Genomic DNA, 8255 nt, shown 5'->3' on the forward strand with positions numbered 1-8255 from the left:
GTTGTTCTGAGCCTCCTCCGAGCCAACTTTCTGCCACAAGCCCCTCTCTTGCTCTTTTCTAGACACTGAGAGCTACTCTACCAATTTCTAGTCTTGTCATCCTTCTCTCAGTTATCAAAACACAGAAGTGGATATCTAAAGTAACTCCCATGCTTGCTTTCAGCCCAGTGAAACCTTACACTGTACAGCTCACAGCTGGACAGCCTTTCAGGTGGCTGATGCTTCACCTGGGGATTCCCCAAAGCAGCAGAATTGTCTTTTACACTTAAGCATTATGCAAGGTAGTTATTATCTTCACCATCACACCCACCACCTTCAATCTGGTTTAACTCCAATGTTAACGGTATAAAACATGTTTCAGCTCTGCCACCAGCCCAGGGTCTAAAAGGACATCATCCCTATGAGAAATCCCAAACAGAATTTTCAGATGTCAAGCAATACAGGTGTAAATATACAGAAATATGTATATATTTGCATAGACTTTTCTTCGCCAGTTCTTGTCTAGATCTGAATTTCTCAAGAGCTCCCCTGTTCCAGGCTGTATGGCCCATTAGCTGTAGCTGTGCTATCTTCAGTGGAACAGAACACAAAGCTGTCAACAAAGTTTTTACAGCCTCATCCAGTTGCCAGGAGAGACCACAAACAGGAGCCCTTCAAGGGAGGAGCAGCTACAGATGCTGGTAAGAAGTGGTGTAAACTATTTACTATTTACTTCTGCCCTTCTTCCTCCTCCTTGACTCCCTGATCTAACTGCTCCTTTGCCTGCTCAATCCGAGGGGTCAGTTTTCAGGAAGGAGGAGCAGCTGCCCATCATCATAGCCTCAAGATTCCAAGGAAGAAGTCTTTGCTGCACTTACCAATCCATGCCAATGAGCTCCTGAGGACAAGAGGAGCCTGTGCTCTGTGAAGTTCACCTGAGAAGCCAAGCAGTGTCAGAGTGCTGTGTTCATGACCAGGTACCAGCTATATTTTATGACCTTGGGTCGTTTTTCCTTTTTATTTTTCTCTCTTCTTCTGCCATTGCCTTAGCCTGTGATATCTTGGTGAAATGGGCATAGTATCTTAAACATTTCTGTAAAAATAAAATTATTTAAACTGAAAAAAAGTAACACTGATTTCATCTGCCTTTCTCTAAGCAGAGAAGGTACATTGTTCATGACAACAAGCAAGGCAGTAACACCTTGCCATCAGGGATCGAGCTCTGGCTAATGGCACACATAACATGTAAAGTCTCCACTGTATGCTTGCCATCTTGAGCAAATATTTTTTAATTTTTTTAAAATTATTTTTGATGAAGGGAAAGAATGCAATAAGATACCTGACTACATCTTTTACAGCAGGATGGATCTGTAACCTCTGTACCACACGTCTTCATGTCCAGGAGACTGTTCCAGCTGCTGAAAAAGCACAGTCAGGATACAAGAATTATGCTATATTAAAAACACAAGAGAAGACATGAATCACCTGGGAAAAAAAAAAAAAAAAAAAAAAAAAAAAAAGAGTCTTGCTTTAGCACTGCCTATTACTTTTTGGGCCACATCTAGGCTGCAAAACACCCACAGCTCCATGCCACTGCACCACCTCTGCCCATCCAAGCCCTGGGGGCAGCAGGGAGGCCACCCCCCCGCTGGCCTGGCCACCACCCCATGCCACCCTCAGCTGCACCTCCTGCACAGCTCCAGCCTCTCCCCTGACAGTGCCCGACAGGGGAGATTAAAGTGACAGGCAGGGTTTCAATCGAGAGAGGAGCTTGTTTTAGCGCAGGCCTGTCTACTTAAGTAAGTCTCCAGTTTTATCAGCTCTGTGCAACTGACTCATTTAGGCCCGATCAGTGGCAGTCCCCCTCCTTGCAGCCCCTTGTCAGCGACAGCCCTCAGGTGCCTAAGCATGCCGGGCTTCCTACAAGTCAAACCCTGCTGCGAACAGAGATTAACTTGCAAAATCATATAGGGCTCTTTTAAAGTGTATTCTAGCCAGGAACAAGGGAACTACATACTCAGTAAACTTTCTTTAGCTTCTCTGTGCCTTGCATCTCCTTTGCATTCACTCTAGATGCTGGATAAAAATAAACAATGACCCAGGCAGCCTAACTACAGCACAGGAACCACGTGAACAAAAAGATTACTAAATAGTCTTTGTATAACTGAGTAGTTTGTCAGAAAATACTGGAATGGCTTTCAAAAATCTGCATAGCCATGTAGAAGATGAGATATTAATAGATTTAATAATAAAATATTTGATTAAATTAATAGTAATTCACCATTGAATTTTAGAGAGTGTCATATTGCATAAGAAAATCATAGCAAAACTACCAACTGGGATTTAACACATGAAACCAATTATACAACATCATTAAACAATGCCTTGAAAAGCAATAAAGAAAGTTTTCAGAAATAAAGATGAATTATGTGAATTCTGTTTACAAACAGCACTGTGTGTACAAGTTCTCACTGGAAAGCAGATTTGCCCTCACTCACAGAAGTTTCATGTACATTACTAGAACATTAACACACTAGTCTTCAGCTCTTTAATACACACATTCAGTCCCACCTGTTTTTTTTTCTTTCTTCTTTCTCTTTATATAAACTTCGTGGTATCAAAATTGTTCATTAATTTTGGGTTAGTTTCCTTTTACCAAAGAAAAAATAAAAATAAAATACACCAACAAAGGAGAATAAACCCTCTGAATTCTTTCTGTGATTATTGAATAAACCTCTCAGAGAAGCTGACTTACTGACAGCTGAAGACAAAAGCTTTGATTGCACTCAATTATCTTCTGACAAAGCAATGGGGAGAATGGCAGATTTTTTTTTTTTTTTCAAGTGGGTCTGTTCAATTTTTGCTACTACTTCCAAGCCAGAAAGTCAACTTCTAGAGGATCCAATTTTCCTTTCTATAAGTACACCTGTATTTCTTCTATCTGTCTTATTTTTAAGAGTTCATTTTGATAACATCAGATTCATTTTAAAAATAAGCAATTGATTTTGTTCAGTTATTCTATCTCCTTTATATGGTTTTATAAGACACTTCTCTCTTTTGTCTTTTCTCAGGTGTTCATAGTGCCCAACAAACCACAGTCAGAACATTATAGTCAGTTCACTTCAAGATGTGAGCTACCAGTCTATGAGTTTACAATGCAAAGTATCTTTCACTGTAGTACAGGGTACCCAGACTTAAATTAATTTTCCAACAACATTAAAATCTTGTTTGCATAACCAGCAACACTGGACTAGAATGATGCATGGGGTTTCATAATTAGATAAAGCCATTGTTTGGAGTCAGACAGTGCCCGTTTACAGTTCAATAAACAGCTTGTCACAATTGCTCGGTCAGAGCAGACCTGGATGTCAATGGAAACAGTTAGCACCGAGGTAGCAAAATAAATTGGTCTCCTGGGTAAATAAATTGAGCAGCAATGTGAATATGCCTCATCAGTAAAGCCTGTAATTTATAAAGGCTTTGGAAATAGTGTTTTATATACACTGACATTTAAGGAAATGCCTTACCTTCTTTTATGTTTTAAAAAAAAAAAAAAAAAAAAGTTTAACAGTGGTCTTTGCTCCAGAAGTTCTATATGTATTAATGTAGACAGTACAAAATAATGTCAGCACTTACAACAAAATAGTATTTTGAATATCTTTCTCAATAAATAAGTACAAATAATTATACCAGATGATGGTGCGTTTACATTTCCCGGGTTGGTTTTGCCATATGGAAGTACCCAAGAGAATCAGGCAGAAACAAACTGAATGCTAACATGCTTCTAGCCACGATGTAGTATAATTTCTCAGCTCTGGCAGCACCATCAGTATGCATTCACCAATGAAATCTAGTGTGTGTGCACACGATACTATGGAAATAGAACACAAATTTTAACTTTTGAATGTGATACTACTTTATCCTTAGCTCTTCAAATGTCTAAATTTATTCAGAATTTTGCTTGTGAATGATCTCAATAAAGCTATTAGTCACATGCAAGACTATACACATTTATATAAGTCAGTGCTTCTTACTTTTTACTTGAGTGGAACTAGCTAAATGGCTAAGACTACAAATGATGCTGAATAGTTTGCAGACTAAAAGCTGTTCAAAGAAAATTTCAGGCTTGATGAATATCTACTATCTTTTAAGAAAAAAATCAAGTGACAAAAAAATAAATCTGAACTTCAATAAATTTGTATTCATGTGTGCATCTATAGGTATACACATACACATATACCCCATAAACTGCAGCTGCTCAAGATCATGAAAAAACAAGTACAAAGGTCCTATTAATACTGAGTTCACTTGCAAAAATCATTATTATTTCTGGCCTGTGTCTAGATTGATGAAAAATTGATGGATTGCATTTTCTGGAACACTTCCCAAACCAAAGGACATCAACAACATTATTATTTCCATGGAAATAGTTTGCTTAGCCCTAAATTAAATTTCCATTTTAGCACATTAATCCATGTACGTCTATAAAAAGATGAGGTAGGCACATGGAGAACAATAACATTAGTAAAATTATACATAACTCTGGAAAGAATTAGAGTAACACAGTCTGTCTTGCTATTTCCCTTATTGTTCATAATATGTCTCCTTTTGACATTTCTATAAAGGAAGAAATATCTATTAGGTTTCAAGTCCAAAGCAATTAATCACGTGAAAACTATTGAAATATTTTAAAAGCTACCTCTTCAAAGTACATAACATGTTTGTTCCTAAAATATTATTATTTGATTTCAATGCTATTTATAAATGACTTAAGCCAAAATGATTTTTACTTTCAACTCTCAATGTATATTCCAATGCTTCTGAATTCGGTACACTTTATTAATCTACCACCATATTTTTCTGTTCTTTCCAACAGAAACATAAGCGACTCCCTTTTGTACAAACTGCAATACTTCTATTCACCAACCTGGAGAAGAAAGTTAATTTGTTCCTGTTTCTTCAGAGTTAAGTCTAACATCCTCTATTTTTTCTGAAGATCTCACATTATTGGAATTTTATTCTAGTTCAGCCACTTCTGCAGTCAAATATCAAGTTCATTTTACTTTAGAATAGCTAGTTCTATTTTTCTTTCCAAAGTGAATCTCAGAAACGAACTTAGGTCCCACTAATTACAAGCAGGTTTATTAGAACAGAATAGATATGGGCAATTTCAATAGAAATCTCTGCAGGAAGGGAAGAACTGCACATTACCGTGGAATACAAGCGACAAGATCATTACAAGCTCCCTGTGCCTCCCTTAGCACCTCAGTACTGTTCTCCTTCAATTTCTGTGTCCTTTTTAAATTCAAAGACAAATGTCACAGTTTCAGTTCCTCTCTCACTTTTTCTCTACTACGTTAGAAAATTAATTCTTTACTGTATCTGAAGGTTGGCTTTAATGACCCTGATACATACTGTCCAAGACAACTTTGATATGCTCATCTGTATTACTTCACAGCCCTTGATCTGACACAATCATTTCAGGGCAACGTAACTTTATCTGCTCAGAGACATTTCTATTAAACTGTTGCTCCTTTTTTTCCCCATGTAAATGCCTAATAAGTTACCTTTACAAAAATTTCTTAGATTATTTTTCTGTCAAACCATTTTGTTGTATTGGAACACAAAACTAGAAATTCCCAACACAGAAATTACATAATGGTTTAAAATTCAGGGCAAAATTACAAGTCATTTTTCAAGACATAGCCATTTCTATTTTTATTTTTTGCTCAAATACACACAACTCACCAGCATCATTCTGTCTATACCCAGTACAAAGGAGACGCGCTCCAGGAAGGAGACAAGCTACAGTTCAGGTAACAGAGGAAGAGGAAGCAGCACAAAGTCAGTAGTCGGGAGAATTCGTGAGCATGCAGCTTCTTCTGAAAATGTGGTTTTCTATTTAAGCGCATAATCAAGATTTGATACCCAGCCATAGATATAGTTTTAGTATGATTGTTTCAGTGGGTTAATAAAAAAGCAACCAACATTGTTGCCACAACAGAAAAATTGTAATTCAACTCTATAAAACTCAGAGACATACCTCAGACTAAAATTAGCAAATACCAGAGTCAAATAAAGATACAAAGAACAATTTAAGCTAAAAGAGCTCAAATAAAGGTCAATCACTTTGTTGCTCTTTTTTTCCAAGTTGGACAATAATTCCATGCAGCTGTTTAAGTACTTTTCCAATTTTCAATCACTTTACAGTGAAAGATCTGCCATGAAGTAATCTCATTCCAGTTTTAAGTTCTTACCTTGGGGGGATAAGTAATGTCATACCATCAAAAAAAAAAAACACCCCACCTTTTTCCAAATGAATACCATCCCTGTTGTCTTCTTTCAATCGTTCCACCCTCTCTGGCTTAGGATATACAAAAATCAGGCTTCTTTCTTTAGTATTCCCTGAAAGACCTAGCTGTCTCACAGCTGAAAACCATTTTAAACTGAAATGACATTATTAGCATTACTGTACAACTGAAATAGTATGCAAATTGTAACAAAAGGCAGTATCATAATGCATGAGTATGAAAGTCCTAAAACGTGACACTGACCATGTTAATCCTGAAACCTCCTCCCCCTACCGAAAGCATGCTTTTGCAACCTTCACATTCCCTTAACATAGCTTCACTTTAACATAGCAAATAAAGGAAAACTCTCTTTCTTCTTGATTCAGGCTAGTTTTCCTTCAGGTAGATGAACACTGAAATGGAGAGAAATTGTCAATGTCATACACCGCCTGAATGAAGTCACTATGCCTCTTATCACAGAGCAGAACCAAGAAATACATCAATAAATAAAGATGTATTATTCTAGACTGTCATTTTGGTTATTAGGCTAATGTATTCCAAAAGCAGGGGAGGAAGAATAGAGTACTCTTCCAGTAAGTATGTGGTTCTGCAGGTATTAACCGAAAAGAAATACTGTAGCAGAGCTCCAATTTGCAGGAGCCTGCAGCAAGGTTGCATTCACAATAAGGTCAGTAAAAAATGGCAAACACATTAGCAAGTAAGCTACTCCCATAAGCGTATAACACTTTTTCCATCAATATTTTGTGGGAATTTAAACCACAATGATTTTATTATTTTATAAATCTAGGTTAGCATGTGTATAATGACATGTCAGTTCATGCACAGTGTCAATATAAAATGCCAGTTTTGAGTTCAACCAGGCATATGATTAAAATGAAAAGTTCTGACTGACATTTCCAAGGAACATTAGTTCTTCCATAAGTAACTCAGACCTCAGAGTAACCCATGAATAAAGTGAAGTATGTCCACTTCAGTGTCCAGCAGTCCTCCTACACAGGGTATGAAGCAATAAGTCATTTCCCGGTAGACCAATGATTTAGTCTCATGCCATTCTGTCCTTTTTCACACAAGGGTACACAACACCACAGATGTATTGACCATCAGTAATGGAAAGGACCAGCAATACTTTTGGCTGTGAAGCACATAGTAGCCAATCCCAGTTGTAGGGTAACAGCTTTATCAAGATGTTTTAAGCATAAAGCTTTAGAAATATGTGGAAGAGTCATCTGTGAATGATCTGATCATTTTAGTTTTATTTTTTATCTGATTTGTAAGCTAATGGTTGAATCTTTGTCTCACCGAATTCAGCTAGACTTATCACTGACTTCAGTGGACTGATTATTTCCCACTGAGAGAGACCTTTCTTGAAACTGTGTTCAACAGAAATGTTTTTATCTGTAGAAAAAATGCATTATAACATCCACTGTTCAGTACATAATACAACAAATCATACTTCACTCAATTTCCTGTAATTAAAAAGAAGGATAGATACTTCTTTGAATAGCTGGATCATTTAACGCAGTGTGGCAGCATTCCCTTCCACACTGCACAAGCACTGCCCAGCTAAAGGAACTGAAAACAGACTATTACCTGCTGCAACCATGACAGTTGCAGAGTTGAGAACAAGAGGTCAAAGCAAGTGGAAGCGGTTAAAGGGTTGTCAAGGCATGGTTGGGCTCCACTGAGTTCCTAACAACTAACTGAGCCAGCTCAATGATTTTCAGCAGGAAAGGGAAAAATCTGGTTTTGCTGGGGCTGTAGAATAGGTTTGGAGTGGGAGGACGGAACAATAGAGGATTATAAGAAGTCAGTGGGTAGTCAGGTGTGAGTGTAGCTGAAAGAATCTTAGGGAATCTTGGAGGCTATAAGCAGGGAAGGGATGACACGTAATAGCTTTTCGGGGGGGGTGTTGGATGGGAGCTGAGAGGCCAGTGTGGTTCTTAAGCAATAAATTCAATTAAAATA

The 8255-nt window shown here is 37.5% G+C and overlaps 1 long non-coding RNA gene across 1 annotated transcript; it reads left to right on the forward strand.

Moving 5' to 3' along the window:
- The first annotated feature begins 357 nt into the window (after nucleotides 1–357).
- Nucleotides 358–4954, forward strand: LOC116963566. Its single transcript, XR_004408280.1, has 3 exons — nucleotides 358–680; nucleotides 777–956; nucleotides 4856–4954. It is a non-coding gene; the product is annotated as an uncharacterized LOC116963566 (long non-coding RNA).
- Nucleotides 4955–8255: the final 3301 nt, after the last annotated feature.

Source organism: Tyto alba, unplaced genomic scaffold (assembly GCF_018691265.1).
Source record: "Tyto alba isolate M040663 unplaced genomic scaffold, T.alba_DEE_v4.0 Super-Scaffold_1000006, whole genome shotgun sequence".
NCBI lineage: Eukaryota > Metazoa > Chordata > Aves > Strigiformes > Tytonidae > Tyto > Tyto alba.